This window comes from Microtus pennsylvanicus, chromosome 6 (genome assembly GCF_037038515.1).
Source record: "Microtus pennsylvanicus isolate mMicPen1 chromosome 6, mMicPen1.hap1, whole genome shotgun sequence".
NCBI classification, from domain to species: Eukaryota; Metazoa; Chordata; class Mammalia; order Rodentia; family Cricetidae; genus Microtus; species Microtus pennsylvanicus.
Genome location: NC_134584.1, coordinates 74730007 through 74746105, shown reverse-complemented (window position 1 = coordinate 74746105; position 16099 = coordinate 74730007). Strand labels below are relative to the sequence as shown.

At 37.7% G+C, this 16099-nt stretch overlaps 1 pseudogene; it reads left to right on the top strand.

The window, feature by feature from the left end:
• Window positions 1-511: 511 nt before the first annotated feature.
• On the top strand, window positions 512-1005 carry LOC142852884 (small ribosomal subunit protein eS25 pseudogene; annotated as a pseudogene).
• Window positions 1006-16099: the final 15094 nt, after the last annotated feature.

The following is a 16099-nucleotide window of genomic DNA, read 5'->3' as shown; positions in this document are numbered from 1 at the left end:
CTGCAATGATTGTTTAACACCAATACTCCTCAAATTATTCCACAAAATGGAAACAGAGTAAAGATTGCCAAATTCATTCTATGAGGCCATAGTTACCCTGACATCCAATCCACAAAAAGACCCAACAAAGAAAGAAAATTATAGGCCGATTACCTTCATGAATGTAAGTGCAAAAATGCTCAATAAAATACTTGCAAACAGAATAAAAAAAAAAACATCAAAAAGATCATTTACAATAATCAAGTAGGCTTTATTCCAGAGATGCAGCAAAGGTTCAATATGTGAAAATCAATAAATGTAGCCCACTGTATAAACAAATGGAAAACAAAGAAACCACATAATCATCTCATTAGATGCAGTAAAGTCCTTTGACAAAATCTAACACATCTCCATAATAAAAGATTTGGAAAGGTTAAAGATACAAGGGACATACTTAAACATAATACAAGATTTGGAAAGGTTAAGGATACAAGGGACATACTTAAACATAATACAAGATTTGGAAAGGTTCCTTTTTTCCCCGACATCTTAAGGAGGCTGCAGTGGTCGTCGCCACTCTCCGAACTTCATCATGCCACCCAAGGATGACAAGAAGAAGAAAGATGCCGGAAAGTCGGCCAAAAAAGACAAAGACCCAGTAAATAAGTCCGGTGGCAAGGCCAAAAAGAAGAAGTGGTCCAAAAGCAAAGTTCGGGACAAGCTCAACAATCTAGTACTGTTTGACAAGGCTACATACGACAAACTCTGTAAGGAAGTGCCCAACTATAAACTTATTACTCCAGCCGTGGTCTCTGAGAGACTGAAGATTCGCGGTTCCTTGGCCAGGGCAGCTCTTCAGGAGCTCCTTAGTAAAGGGCTTATCAAGCTGGTTTCAAAGCACAGAGCCCAAGTAATTTACACCAGAAACACAAAGGGTGGAGATGCCCCAGCTGCTGGTGAAGATGCATGAACAGGTTCAATCAGCTGTACTTTTGTAAAAGTAAAACTTTATTAAATAAAAAAAAAGATTTGGAAAGGTTAAGGATACAAGGGACATACTTAAACATAAGAAAGGCAGTTTACTACAAACCCATAGCCAACATCAACTTAAAAGGAGAGAAAAATCAAAGCAATTCCTCTAAAGTAAAAAGCAAGACAAGGTTGTTCACTCTTTTCATATCTGTTCAACATAGTACTTTAAGTATTATACGGAGCAATATAGCAACAAAGGAGATCAAGGGGCTGCAAATTGAAAAAGAAGAAGACAAAGTATCACTATTTGCAGATGATATGATAGTATACATAAGTTACTCTAAAAATTCTACTGGGGGCTGACAAACTCAAATGTCTGATAAACGCTTAAAATTTTCAAAATACTAAGCAAACCAAGAAATTCAAATAATTTGAGAGTCTGTCTTACACCTGTTAGAATGGCTAAGATCAGTAATTCAAGTGACAGTTCATGGTTGGAGAATGTGGAACAAAGAGAACCCTCCTGTATTGCTAGTGGGATTGCAAACTTCTATAGCCACTATCACAATAACTATGAAACTTAGAAAGATGGGAATTTATCTACCTCCAGATCCAGTTCAAACACACTTAAAAATAAGCTTAAATGATACTTTATACTACCATAAGGATACTTGTTCAAAATTGTTCACTGCTGCTCTGTTCACAGTGTTCACAGTAACAACCTAGATGTATGCCAACAGAAGAGTGGATAAAGAAAATATCATTAATTTATACAATGGATTATTCCTCAGCTACTTTTTTAAAAAAATCACACCATAAAATTTGTAACCAAGTAGATGGAACTAGAAAAACAAATCATCTTGGGTGAGGTATCCCAGATCCAGAAAAATAAATATAGTTTATGTTTGCCATTTTTAACCATTAAATAAATGATAAGCAAGGTACAATCCATAGACTCAGAGTTTAGGCATAGAGAAAGGCACTAGTAAGGACACACAGATAATTCTTGGAGGGGAAAATAGAATAGATTTTATGGGAGGACTGAAGCGGGAACGTGACAAAGAATGAGAACAGGAGGCTCAAGACAGGAATAGAGAGGAAATGGGACTCAGGAGAGGGACTACTAGACTTGCGTAACAACCTAGTACAACAGAAACTTCCAATATATGAAGGCAGTGCTTGTAAAATCTCCAAATAATGATGGAGAAGGAACTGGCCATCTCTTGTCCCCAAATGGACCTCATAGTGCTACGATTGTATGTCATCCAAGTTAATTGCAGGATGAAAGGACTTTATGGAAATGCCCAAACAATACAGACTACTGCCAAGATAACAGGTTACTCTCCACAAAGTGACCACAAAATACCATTGCTGAAGAGAACACCCATACAACTCATTAAACATGGAGAGGACTAGCTGATGCCTACATAGAACCATGACACAGAAAGGTACTCTGCGGATTACCAAAGAGAAAAGTATATAACAAACCAAACACAAAACCTTTGATCTACAATCTGTTCTGCCTACAAAATTTGTTATGCCAATGGTGTCATAAACCTTATATTGAGTAACTGATGTCTCATTTGACTTAAGGCCCACTCCATGAGCTAGAAACCATACCTGACGCTGCTTGGGTGACCAACACTCAGAGTCTAGATAGCCCAGAGACCTAGAGTAAAATAAAATATTACTAGTCTGAAAAAAGGAAGTTACAATAAAAAATTCCTAATGATATTCTGCTATATTAAAAAATCAGTGCATTATTCATCCATCATCAGAAATTCTTCCTCTGCAGCAGGTGGGAACAAATACATAGACCACAGCCAGACATAGCACACAGAGAGAAATCTGGAAACTGTCATGGTTTCATCAAATTGCTCCTCTCAGGTCTCAGACAACCCTGCATAAGTGGAGTCAGAGGAATGTGGGACCCAGAGGACATAGAAGACACCATGAGAACAAGGCTCTTTTAAATCAACTGAACAGAACTCATATGAACTCATAGAGACTGATGCAGCAAGCATAGGATGACCCAAGTATGTACTATGTCCTCTGCATCTATGTTATGGCTTCCATTTAGTGTTTTCATGGGACTTTTGAGTGTGTAAACTAGTGGGTGTCTGATTCTTGTGCCTTCTCTTAGGCTTTTTTTAATTTTTCTGTTGGCTTGGCTTGTCCAGCTTTTACATGACAGTTTTCATTTTTTTTATTAATTTTATTTTGATAAAAATGAAAAGGAAGAACCACATCTTTCTAAAGCAGGGGAAATAAGAAGAAAAAAGAAAGAAAGGAAGAATGAAAGGAAAAAAGGAAGGGAGGAAGAAGGAAGGAAGAAAAAAGGCACAGTCCAAAATAACCACATTTTATATTTCAGCAGTTCATTATCGTTTTTAGAGATCCTTTGTTTTCTTTGTCTCTCAGGAACTTTGAGAAGTCTTGCTTCTTTCTCATTTTACAGATAGGTAAACATATGGATTCAGAAAAGACAGTCCCAAAGCCAAGGCACAAGGAAAACCTAAGTGCTACAATTCTAACCAAGGCCTCCAGGTGCCAGGACCAATGCTTCCCCCCCCTCTACTGTTTCTCACTCTCTCTGTAAAATACTAGGAAGCAAAATCACGCGGCTGAAATGTTTTGCAAATGAGAAAGACTCTGATGTATTCTATATTACTCCTGCAACTAACATATATAGAGCTTGTTTTGAAAACTGTAACCTGCTCTGAGAGTAAAGAGCTTGGACAAATCATCTCTCAGGTTTTTTCCCCAGGCTGAATAGTCAATAGTTTACCTTTTTTTTTTTTTAAAGATCTTCTGGCATTAATAAGTAGACCTGAGCCTTTCTTCCAGAAAGAGTCAAAGAAAGTGCTGTCAGGGAAGAAAGACAACCATGAGAACAACACCCCCCAAAAAATTATTCATTCAGAGCAGGAGAGAGCAGCCAACAAAAACACCATGCTTGAAGGTTTCTAATGAAAGTGTCCTTTCAACCATAGGTTTAATGGAAACCACTAATGAATCAGGCCACCTGGTAAGGAATGAATACCAACTTCAAAGAGGGTGAGAATAAGAGCAAATCCAGAGGCAGATCTGAGAGAAGCAAATGAAACGGAAAGTTCGTTTTTTTGAGCCACAGTGAAGTAGCCTCCTGCATAATTGTTTTTCATTCAACAAACATTTAATAGATCCCTACTTTGTATCAGTCATTGTTTGCAGAGCTTTCACTTTCTAGTTGTGATAACTTGTAGGAAGGGTAACAAAAATTGTCAAGATTTTGTGACACCTTAGTGTCTTAAATATTCATCTTCTTTAATTATTAAAGACACAGAAGTAGCTATACAGAAAAACTACAAAAGAGTTATTTGATGATTGAGGGAGTACATCTGTGTTAGTTTGCTAAAGTTGCCATTCAAATATTGTCAATTTAGTGTCTTAATAAAAATGAATTGCCTCACAATTTTGAGTGCATAAGTTCAAAACCAAGGTGACATCAGGGCCAATTCTCCTGAGTTTTGTTAGTGAGGGATCCAGCCTAACACTTTTATAGATGGCTTTGTCTCATCACAGTATGTTTCTCTTTTTATGTTGCTCTGCTTTTCATACTGCTTTCCTTATATGGAACCCAGTGAGGCTGGATCAGGCCATATCATTTATTATACTGACTTTGTTTTAATTTATTTCTGCTAAAACCTTATATCTGAATTAGCTCACACTCCAAGGTTAACATGTATCAATTTGTGAATTTTGCATGGTCACAATTCTGTCCCTTACACATCCTCTCCTTATAATCAGCCAATGATATATGGTGGGTAATGAAGTAGTATAGTTCATTTCAACAAAAAATGCAATAAAAACATTACAAAAATCAGGCAGTAGGAAGACAAGCCCTATCCTTTAACAAGAAGTAACTTCATATTATAATCTTGATGTAACAACTTAGGCCCTAAATGCCAATATTTATGCTAAGTCACAAGCATAAAAATGTAGGAAGGGGTGACCCCCAGCTTTAGGGACAAACAGTTATTACAGAACGTAACAAAGGCATGCAACCCAAGGTTGAAACTCCAAAAATTTTCCCACCTTGGAGGTGCTATTTAAACTTGATCCTGTAGCATAAATGGATGCAGATGTCCTCTTCATTCATTGCTGGCAATCAGGAGGCCCACAGAAGTGTTGGTGAAGGGAGGCTACTTGTTGGTTCCCAGCTGCCCGGTTAGCTTAGACCCAAAATAATCACACAGAAACTGTATTAATCAAATCACCGCTGGGCCCATTTGCTCTAGATTCTTATTGTCTAATCTCTTACATATTAATTTAACCCATTTCTATTAATCTGTGTATCATCACAAGACAGTGGCTTACCGGCTAAAGTTCCCACCGTCTGTCTCCTGCAACTCTATTACATCTGCTTAAAACCTGAGAGAGATTGGAAAGGAATTCTAGCTACAAAAATACAGAGTTTAACACTGCTTCTTGTTGTTTGCTGGCGCTGTGCTGCAGCTTCTTTAAAAGGGGTTTTCCTGACTCAGTGGCAAAAAAGCAGCGCCATTTTGAAATGCTGAATTTCTGGGCCATGCTGCCTGCAGCACGACCTCTGGCTCTTTTGGGAGACTGGGGGATGGGTTTTGTAAGAAGCATGCTGTGGCTTGTTTGATGGCAACATGGACTGACAACGTGCCTGGGAGTCGGGTGGTGCTCGTGGGTTAGAGGTGCAAGGAGCTCTGCCATGCTGGACTGGGCAGGCAAGCATAAAGTAGCATATAAACCCTAGGAATGGTGCAGCTTCAGTTTTAAGAAGCACTTAGCATTTTAAAAAGTGATCCTTGTAGTAATTGGAGCGGCGGGACTGCGTCCCCAGCATCCCGGCCGCCTGCTAGCTTATGCCCCAAATAACAACACACAAACTGTATTCATTTAAACACTGCTTGGCCCATTTCTATCTAGCCTCTTCTAGGCTAACTCTTGCACCTGGACTAGCCCATTTCTAATAATCTGCTGTGGCCCACGAGGTGACTTACCAGGGAGATTCTAGCCTACATCCACCCTGAGTAGGAGCTTCATCGTGTGTGTCTGCCCAGGAGCGGGGAGCATGGCGTCTCTCTGAGGTGTCTACCCCCAAGAGGAGAGCTGTCAAGTCTGAGCTCACTTCCTCTTCCTCCCAGCATTCTGTTCTGTTTACTCCTCTCACCTATGTTTTAACCTATGAGGGCCAAGCAGTTTCTTTATTGCTTAACCAATAAAATCAACAGATTGATATATGACACTCCCACATCACTTCCCCTTTTTCTGTTTAAACAATAAAAGGAAGGCTTTAACTTTAAAATAGCAAAATTACATATAACAAAACAGTTATCAAGCAAGAATTATAGTTACAATATTTATATCTACTTTATCTTTTATCATAACAATGGAAAAAATATAACTATCTATTCTGAAACTGCATCAAAGACTCCAGAAGAAATATATTACCTAAGCAAACAAAAAGTAAGCAATTTTCAAAACTCTAGAAATGACAAAGACATCTCGCTGCCTGTAGAGTCACTCAAAGTTCCTCTGTATCGTTGGGCATCAATCTTCAGCCTACAGGCCCATAGTATCCAGAGACATTTCCATGAAGCAGGACATTTCAAAGTCAGTTCAGTCACTATCTGTTGTGTTCTGCAGAATGTCTCAAAGTCTCCTTTATGAATCAGGAACCCTGAAAGATCATCTCACCTTAGGCAAGTTCAGTAGTCCTCTCTCTGTGGGTTCTCTGTGTCCAGTTTATGCAATAGTCCAGGCAAGAACAGTTTCTTGCCCAAATGGCTATCAAGCTCCATAAGGATCCTCTTCGATGCCCATCTTCCTCTTGAAGTAGATTGTTGCTGCCAGGGGCAGAGTATCTCATTGTCATGAAAAACCCTAAGTTATTAAAATATTAAATGTCCTATTTTGTAATCTTTGAAAGATATGAAGAATGTCTATCTAAAATTTATCTATGTACATCTAGAAAATCTAACTAACATGACTACAAACTTGACTATTATGATTATCTATTAACAACCTATATACATTACATTTTTTAATGTACTACACAATCACAATACCTTAATCAATATCAGAAATACATATACGTATAATAATATTGACCTTAAATTTATATCACTAAAGCAAAATCCATGTCAATGCAAATTATTCATACCTATATCATATCTCCCTTTAAATGTAAAAGAAAGTTTATAAACCATATTTGGGAACATGGGCGCAGTTTGTACTCTCCAAACTGCTTCCTACTGAATGGGGGCATCGTTAATGAGGTCTTTCATGGTATAACCTGTGTGCTAGTTTCATCTCCGTTGGCAGTTGAGCGAAGCAATTTTCTGAAGATATTCACAGCAACCCTTCAGAAGGGCATGGTCCATCATACCATATCAGAATAGAAGAAATGAACAGGGTCTCATCCTCTGTGAAAACAAAATAAGAAACTCCTTTCCAAAGTATCATGTCCTTAGATCCAAATTTCAAAGTCAAGGCAGTTTTAAAATATCTATGTTGGATTAGTTCAGCAGCATTTATAAATAAATATCTTTTAGCAGCTGTTGCTCTTTCCTCAGCATTCAAATAATTCAAAGAGAGCATAATAGGATACAGTATCAAAATTTTCTGTGTATTTTCCATCTTTCTGCCCTTTATTTTAACCTCTATTTTGTTTATTTTTACTTTTAACTTTTTGCTTTTTGAGACAGGTTCTCTGTATCTTTGACCTGAAGTAACTCTTTAGACCAGGCTGTCCTTGAACTCTCAGAGATCCACCTGTCTCTGCCTCCCAGGCATTGGGATTAAAGGTGTATGCTACTACACCTTGAACTCACAGAGATCTGTTTGTCTCTGCCTTCTAGGCACTGGGATTAAAGGCGTGTGCTACCACACCTTGAAGTCACAGAAGTCAATCTCCCTCTGCCTCCCAAGTGTTGGGATTAAATGTGTGTACTATCACACACAACAACTCTCTTCCTTTTTTTTTTTACTTTAAGAACTTCAACTTTTAGCCTGCATATATTTTTAACACACTGTAAATCATTTAAAAATTTTCTTTGTCTTTGAATCTCTCTTTACTCTATATCTCTCTTTTTCTGACCACATGAGTCTTTATTGTACCAAGCAATGTCAGTAGGACTAAAGCTGTGGCTTTGCTGGCTAGATGTAGCCCATTCCTTAGCTTTCCAGCCTCATGGCTGAGGTACTGGCTGTAGTTTACTGCCACAACTCTATGGCGGTTCAAGGTCCCTGCCAGCCAGCAAGCTATAACAGACAACACTCAAGTCCTCTCTCTGTAGCCAGCCCTCCTGCCTCAAACAGTCAGAGTTTGCCCTGGCAGGACGGCCCAGAAAGCCGGAATTTTAAAACGGCGCAGCTTTTTTCCTGCTATGGCTGAAAACCGAAAAGCATGCATTCAGATTTTCATCAACACCGTTTAAGTGTTTTTTTGGCTTGACCTCTTAATGAGCTGCAGGGTTTTGCAGCTAAAGCTGAGTCAGGAAGCCTCTCTTAGATGAGAGCGCTTGCTTGCCTCTAGCAAGCAGAGTAGATCTGAGAAATTGTCACTACCAAGAAAACATGCTTTACTCTTTCCTAAGCTTTCTCAGACTTTCAGTGGATTTAGTTGTCTGTGGCAAGCTCCCTGACCAGCAGGAAGGAACAGCCACCAGATGAGGATTCTTCTCAAATCGCGCTTTATTGGAGCCTCTTGGTTGTAGGGAGAGCAGAAAGCAAGGGGCCTGGAGCTCTGAACTATAGCTGCTTATATAGGGAGTCTGCCTAGCAACTTTTGATACTTTGATACTTTAACTGCTTTTCTGGAGACCCACCGGCAGGAAAGAAAGCAGGGGAACATCCTTGTCAATTACAGACCAGGATGTTCCACCAGGGAAGTGTGGGCAGCTAGATCACAACAACTCACCCTGTTTTCCGGTTGAAGAACTGCAACCCGAATATGGAGTTATCTATCAAGCGAGGCTGGGGCCAAATGCTATTATAATGGCAGCTATTCAAATTGGCTCCCAGCAGTTGTCCACACATCTGGGCACCATTCTGTAGTAATAGGAGCAGCGGGACTGCGTCCCCAGCACCCCAGCCGCCTGCTAGCTTATGCCCCAAATAACAACACACAAACTGTATTCATTTAAACACTGCTTGGCCCATTTCTATCTAGCCTCTTCTAGGCTAACTCTTGCACCTGGACTAGCCCATTTCTAATAATCTGCTGTGGCCCACGAGGTGACTTACCAGGGAGATTCTAGCCTACGTCCATCCTGGGTCAGAGCTTCATCGTGTGTGTCTGCCCAGGAGCGGGGAGCATGGCATCTCTCTGAGGTGTCTGCTCCTGAGAGGAGAGCTGTCAAGTCTGAGCTCACTTCCTCTTCCTCCCAGCATTCTGTTCTGTTTACTCCACCCACCTATGTTTTAACCTATGAGGGCCAAGCAGTTTCTTTATTGCTTAACCAATAAAATCAACAGATTGATATATGACACTCCCACATCAGTAAAGACAGTAAAGAGTTACAGATATACAATAAAGACAAATCCAGATGGAAAAGAACTCTAAATGAGTCACAGTGTTGGATAGATGTATGTAGGCTTGGGAAAGAGAAGAAAAAGAGTATAGAGAGTCATAAAAGGAAGTTAATGGTTTAAAAAAAGGTAAAGTCTTTAAAAGGACAAAGTACTAATAGTCATAGATTAAAAGGAATAAAAAAATAAGTCACATAAAGATGGGCTATACTCTGAAAGTCTGGATTATGTACATTATTGTGATTTTTTTTGTATTTTTGGACTGTGAAGGAGCTCAGTACCAAGAGACATTTCATTGTACAGGCTGCTAAGCTAAACCAATGTAAAGGTATTTTGGCTTTAAAATTTGAGTCTAAGGATATGTTGCTTTGGAAAAGCAGTTTTTCTTTTGTTTCCACAGAGGATTAGAATCTGTGGATTGCTTCCAGACTAGTATGGGTGGATAGACCACGACCTTCTGAAAGGTCACTGTGAATACCCCCTAAAATTTACTTCACTCAACTGCTGACTGAGATGAACACAGTATATACCATAAAAGACCTATTAACAGCACCCCAATCATCATGAAGCAGTATGGAGAAAACTACACCCATATTCCCAAATCTTGTCTATTAATGTTTGCTTTCATTGAAGGAGGATATGATATAGATATGAATAATTTGCATTGGTATGTATATTGCTTTATTGATACAAATTTAAGGTCGATTTTGTTATATGTATATTTCTGCTCTTGATTAATGTATCATGTTTGTGTAGCTCATTTAAAAATGTAATGTGTAATTTAAAGATATAGGTTAATAGATAATCATCTATAATAGTCAAGCTTGTAGTCATGTTAGTTAGATTTTCTAGATTTATAGAGGTATATTTCAGTTAGATAGGTATTCTTCAAATATTTCAGAGACGTTCAGAATATGGCATTTAAAATGTTTAAGAATTTAAGACTTTTCCTGACAATGAGACATATCTGCTCCTGGCAGAACCAAATACTTCAAGAGGAAGATGAGCATTTGAGAGGCTCTTTATGGAGTTTGATAGCAATTTGGGCAAGAAACTGCTTTTGCCTGGACTACTTGATGAACTGGACAAGCAGGCCCCATAGGAAAATGACTGCTAAACTTGCCTAAAGATGAGACCATTTTCAGGGTTCCTGCTTCATAAAAGAGTCTGCTAGACATTCTGTAGAACGCAGAAAAGAGTGGCTGACAAACTGCCAATATAGGTGGAGCTGTCTTTGAAATTTCCTGCTTCGTGGAAAAGTCTGCTGGATACTATGGGTATGAAGGCTGAAGATGGATGCCCCAGTGTTACAGAAAAACTTTGAGTAACTGTCCAGGTAGTGAGATGCCTTGTCATTTTTAGAGTTTTGGAAGTTGCTTACAGTGCACTTCCTATTTACTTAGGTAGTATATCCTTCTGGAGTCTTTGACAGAGTTGAAGAATATATAGTTATTTTTATAGTTTTCCTTGGTTATGATAAAAGATAAAGTAGATATAAATATTGTAACTAGAATTCTTGCTTGATAACTGTTTTCTTATGTGTAAGTTTACTATGTTTAAGTTAAAGTTTTACCTTTTGTTTAAACAGAAAGGGGGTACTAGTCCTTTTGTCTATGTGTTGCTTTTATTGATTAATGAATAAAAAACTGGCTTGGCCATTAGCATAGGAGGAGGAAGGCAGAGTTATGGAAAAGTCATGGAGCCACTGCGAGAGTCAGACATGGCAAAACTCTGCCAGTGAGCCACTGCCACATGGTAATTAACAGATGAATAGAAATGGGTTAAATTAATATGGAAGAGATTTTCTAATACAAAGCTACAGCTAATGAGCCAAGCTGTGATTTAATTAATACAGTTTCTGTGAGATTATTTTGCATCTAAGCTCGCCGGGTGGCTGGGAACCAACAAGCGACCTTTCTCCTACACAGAAGAGCTGATGCTATGGATTATTCCAAAGGCAGCCCACAGGCAGAACTGTCTTGCTTTAGCTGTAGGAATTCCTACCACTAGTAGCCTTTAAGTTATCTGCCCACTTGAGCATGACCTCTTTTTATCTTATTTATGCCTATGTAAAGCATTTGCCCAGCCTCCTTTCCAGCTGTTTCCCATTCCAATTCAGAGCTAGTGTGGGATTTCTTTTAAGCACGCTTCTTCATGTTTTTTTTTCTCCTAAGCTTCATCCAATGAATTACACAGATCTCATCTACACTGAAGAAAGTAATCGTTTTTTTTCAAAGTCTGCAAATTTGATAGCTAATATAATCTAAAATGCTTTTATGGTGACATTCAAATTAGCATTTGAATGAATACTTGGTTTTTGTTGTTGTTTTGTTTTATAGGTTTTTTTTGGTTTTGTTTGTTTGTTTTTATTTAGCCTCACTGACTTAAGGCTATTATACCTCTTTCCCAAATTTACCAATGTATTTCCTGTTCTGGTTGTTTTTTTTTTCCACACAAAATCAGTTTGTCTCGTCTCATTGCATGTTATGCTTGGTAGCCTTTGAAACTATCTCAGAGATGACCTGACTGTCAGGAAAGGGAAGAAAGAAAATCAGTGGGGTCTATTGCACAAATACATCTACAATACAGGTACAACTTATTCAGAGAGAAAGAGAGAGAAAAAGAGAGAGAGAGAGAGGAGAGAAATATGGTAGACACACATGATCTCAAAACCCAGACTGTGTCTCAAGACAGCAACTGTTAGATGCTTGATGTATAAGATCTGAAAACAAAAGTTTTCCAGGTGATATTCTACCTTAGAGAGCATTCCTCAGGTGACATTTTTTGTGCCTGCTTTTCCATTTAGGACATCTCCCAGATGCTTTGGTGTTATCTCTTATGGAAGACCTGTTTCCATACTGAACAAAGATTTTCTTTATTCTCCACAAATATTGCCACCATTCTTAAGGGATAAAACCCATATCTCATTTTATTTATAGCAGCTGCCTTACGTGGTGAAATTGTCTGAGTTTATTTTGTGTCAAGATGTGAGGACTCTGAACCCAGACCTTTAATGTTTTGCTTATTGAAATTTTTGTACTATTTTAGAAAGTGGTACAGGATATGGAGAGGGGAAAGGAAAGAAAGAAGGAAGGAGGGCAAGGAGAGAAAGGAAAAAAGATATCAAGTAAAAGAAAAGGATGAAAAAAGGAAAGAAAGAAGGAAGCGAGAACATAGGAAGGAGATGAATAAGGGAAGGACACAGGAAAGTAGAAAAAGGAGGAAAGGAAGTAAAGGATAAATGGAAAATGTAGAGCAAGGAGGGAAAGAAGAAAAAAAGGAATGACTGGTGATAAGGGTCAGTATATAACCTGGATTTTTACTTTATAGGATCTATGATTGAGAGTTTTCATTTATTCTCAGAAAAAAGAAGTTAGGTAGGTGAAGCCTGGTTTAGGAAGTGGATCACTAAGTATATATCTTCAAGGAGTGTATCTTTTCCAAGAGTTGAACATTGACTAGGCAAAGAAGATAGGGAGAGGTTGGAGGTGAATGGAGTTGGAAGTTAGACTGGTTAATCACTTTGACTTACAAGACTAAACAACACTTTCTAAAAGTAAATCTGTTTATTTCTTCTAACTCATTCCCTTGAACACAGCTACCATGAGATTCAGCTGCTCTTTGGATATTTTATAATGGAAAGGAGTAAAGTTAAATGTTAAATGCTACAGTTAAGTCATAGAGACCAGTCATACAGAATCTTGTCATAAAACATAGCACCCTTTTCTTTATATGACTAAATGAGAATATAGTAGAATTGTCCCTGTCTTAGAATCAGATGAAATATGATTCAGAAACTATATAATTAGAAGAGGCGTAGAAGCACACAAACATAGATTGATGTTCAAATGATTTTATTTACTAAGTGAAGCACTTCTTCTTCTGGAAAATGTTGTGAAATTTAATACTTGTAGACTTACAGACGCAGGCACTGATCACAATACTTAGAGCCCTCCCAAAACATAGAGGGCTTTACCACGGGCCATCCCAACTTAACTAGACCCTATACAGCTACCATATTAAGTGTATAACCTGGAAATCTCAGAAGAAATTTTCCCATCTGAATAACTTTGGTATGAATGAAAAGGAAAGTCCCACAAGAGTTATATAGAGAAGCCAAGCCACAAACAGATCAGTCAGAATTTCCTCCATTTGTTGACCATTTAGTCAAGAATTTTATTTAAAATAATTTTAGTCTTGTATACCTTGTTCCATGCAATTGGTAGAAAAGTAGGTAAAGCTTTTCTGAAATAAGTCATGTTAATTATTACTATCAGTAATGTAAAACACACCATATCATGGCCTTTGTAGTCGTTGGACCTTATCTTTCCTCCCGTGCTTTCCTTGGAGCCCCACTAATGCATATTTCTCCAGAAGACATAATGGAGTGACATATGGACGAGGAGCCTGGGGAGGAATGCTATGCTTTGAATGGATTTCCCATAGACCCACAGCTAAGCTCTTAATTGTCAGCCTACAATGCTATTTGGGAGAAAGAACTTTAAAAGACCTATCATAGTAGGAGGAAGTTAAGTCACTATTGTAGTAGGAGACTGCTTACTCATTTCCCTGCTACCCAGTCATGAATAATAACACAGAAACTATATTAATTATGACACTGCATGGCCAATAACTTAGACTTCTTATTAACTAACTTTCACATCTTAAATAAACCTATTCCTATTATTTTATATTTTACCACAAGGCTTCTGCGGCATCTGTCTCCTTTAACAGCAACATGGTGTCTCTCTGACTCTGCCTAATTTCTCTCTATATCTCTGTTTGAATTTTTCATCTGGCTTTGCTCTGTTAAGCCATTGACTGAAACAGCTTTATTTATTAAATAATGGTAATAAAGCATACTTACATCATAGAGAAGGTAATCCCACATCATCTCCTCTTGACTGAGCTTTCTGTTTTACCTGGTCCTTCAGTCGTTCAGTCCCATAGAAACACACAAAGGTCTACATTAATTATAAACTGATTGACCTATTAGCTCAGGCTTTTTATTAACACTTATAACTTATATTAGCCCATAATACTTGTCTGTGTTGGCCACGTGGCTTGGTATCTTTTTCAGGAAGGTAGTCACATCTTGCTTGCTCTGTGTCTGGGTGATGACTGTAAACTGACTCTTTTTCTATCCCCCAAATTCTCCTGTTCTCTTTATCCCACCTATGCTTCCTGCCTGGCTACTGGCCAATCAGCATTTTATTAAAATACAATTGACAGAGTACAGACTATTGTCCCACAGCAATCTCTCCTTTCTGTCTAAATAAAAAGGAAGGGTTTAACTTTAACAGACTAAAATTACATATCAAACAAGAATTATGGTTACACTATTCTGTCCATTTATATTTGGCAAATTAAAGAAAATACTCTATCATTTATCCTATCTTTGTTTATCTAAAGTTTTATATCTAATTTATTTTTTATTATAACTGAGGAAAACTATAACTATCTGTCTTCAAGTCTTCAAAGTCCCCAGAAGGACACAATATTTTCTAAGTAAACAGCAAAGTTTGTCCTCAGGTTTAGGGACATCATTTAGGGATTGATTATAATTATAATTAGTATGCAGTTGAGGGTTGGCAGAGGAATTTTATAGTCTCAGGGATCATTTTGAAAAAAAAGGAAAATTGAATGAAGGGATAATAGATTGGTATTTGTGAGTTATTGTTTATAGATAATTACATTGGCATAGATTCTTGTATAGGGATACAAAGCTAAATTATATTGACTATTATATTCGTGCATGCTTCTACCTATGTTTAAAACACTTTTTATGTATTGATATATATTTACCATATTGCAGTATACATTTCTACCTCTGATTAAGATACTTATATATTGTTTATGTATTGATATATATTTACCATGTTGCAATATATACTTGTACATTGTTTACATTTGGAGGTCATTGTCCTCATTTATTGCACAATTGTTGATTCTCTTAGTCTTTAAGTTAGATAGATATTAAGAATTGTAGGTCAATAGTCATCTATGTTTGTTATATTTGTAGTTAGACTAATCAGGTTCTTTAGATACATAGAGATTATATTCTGTATAAATAATCTTCAACATCTTCAAAGAGCTGTAGAAAATGGCATTTAATCTAACTTAGAGTTCTGTGGTAGTGAGACACAATTGCTCCTGGCAACACTGATCTATTCTCGAGAGATTGTTGAGCACCAAAGACACTCCACAGTGGATGCTTATTTGTTGTCATACAAGAGTTTCTCAATAGCTCAGAATGGAGTATCATAAAGCTTTATTTATCTGGGTAAAAACTCAGAGAAAGAGTAGAGAACTGCAGTCCTCTGCATGTGCTGGAAACTGAATCCAGTTGCCAAGAGCTGGATTTTTATAGTAGGAGACTACTTGTTCATTTCATGGCTGTCCAGACCCAAATAATAACACAGAAACTATATTAATTACAAAACTGCTTGGCCAGTAGCTTGGGCTTATTATTAACTAACTCTTACATCTTAAATTAACCCATTCCTATTATTTTATATTTTTTCACGAGGTTTGTGATTTACTGATAAGGTTCTGGGTTTTCTGTCTCCTTTGGCAACTACATGACATTTCTTTGACTCCT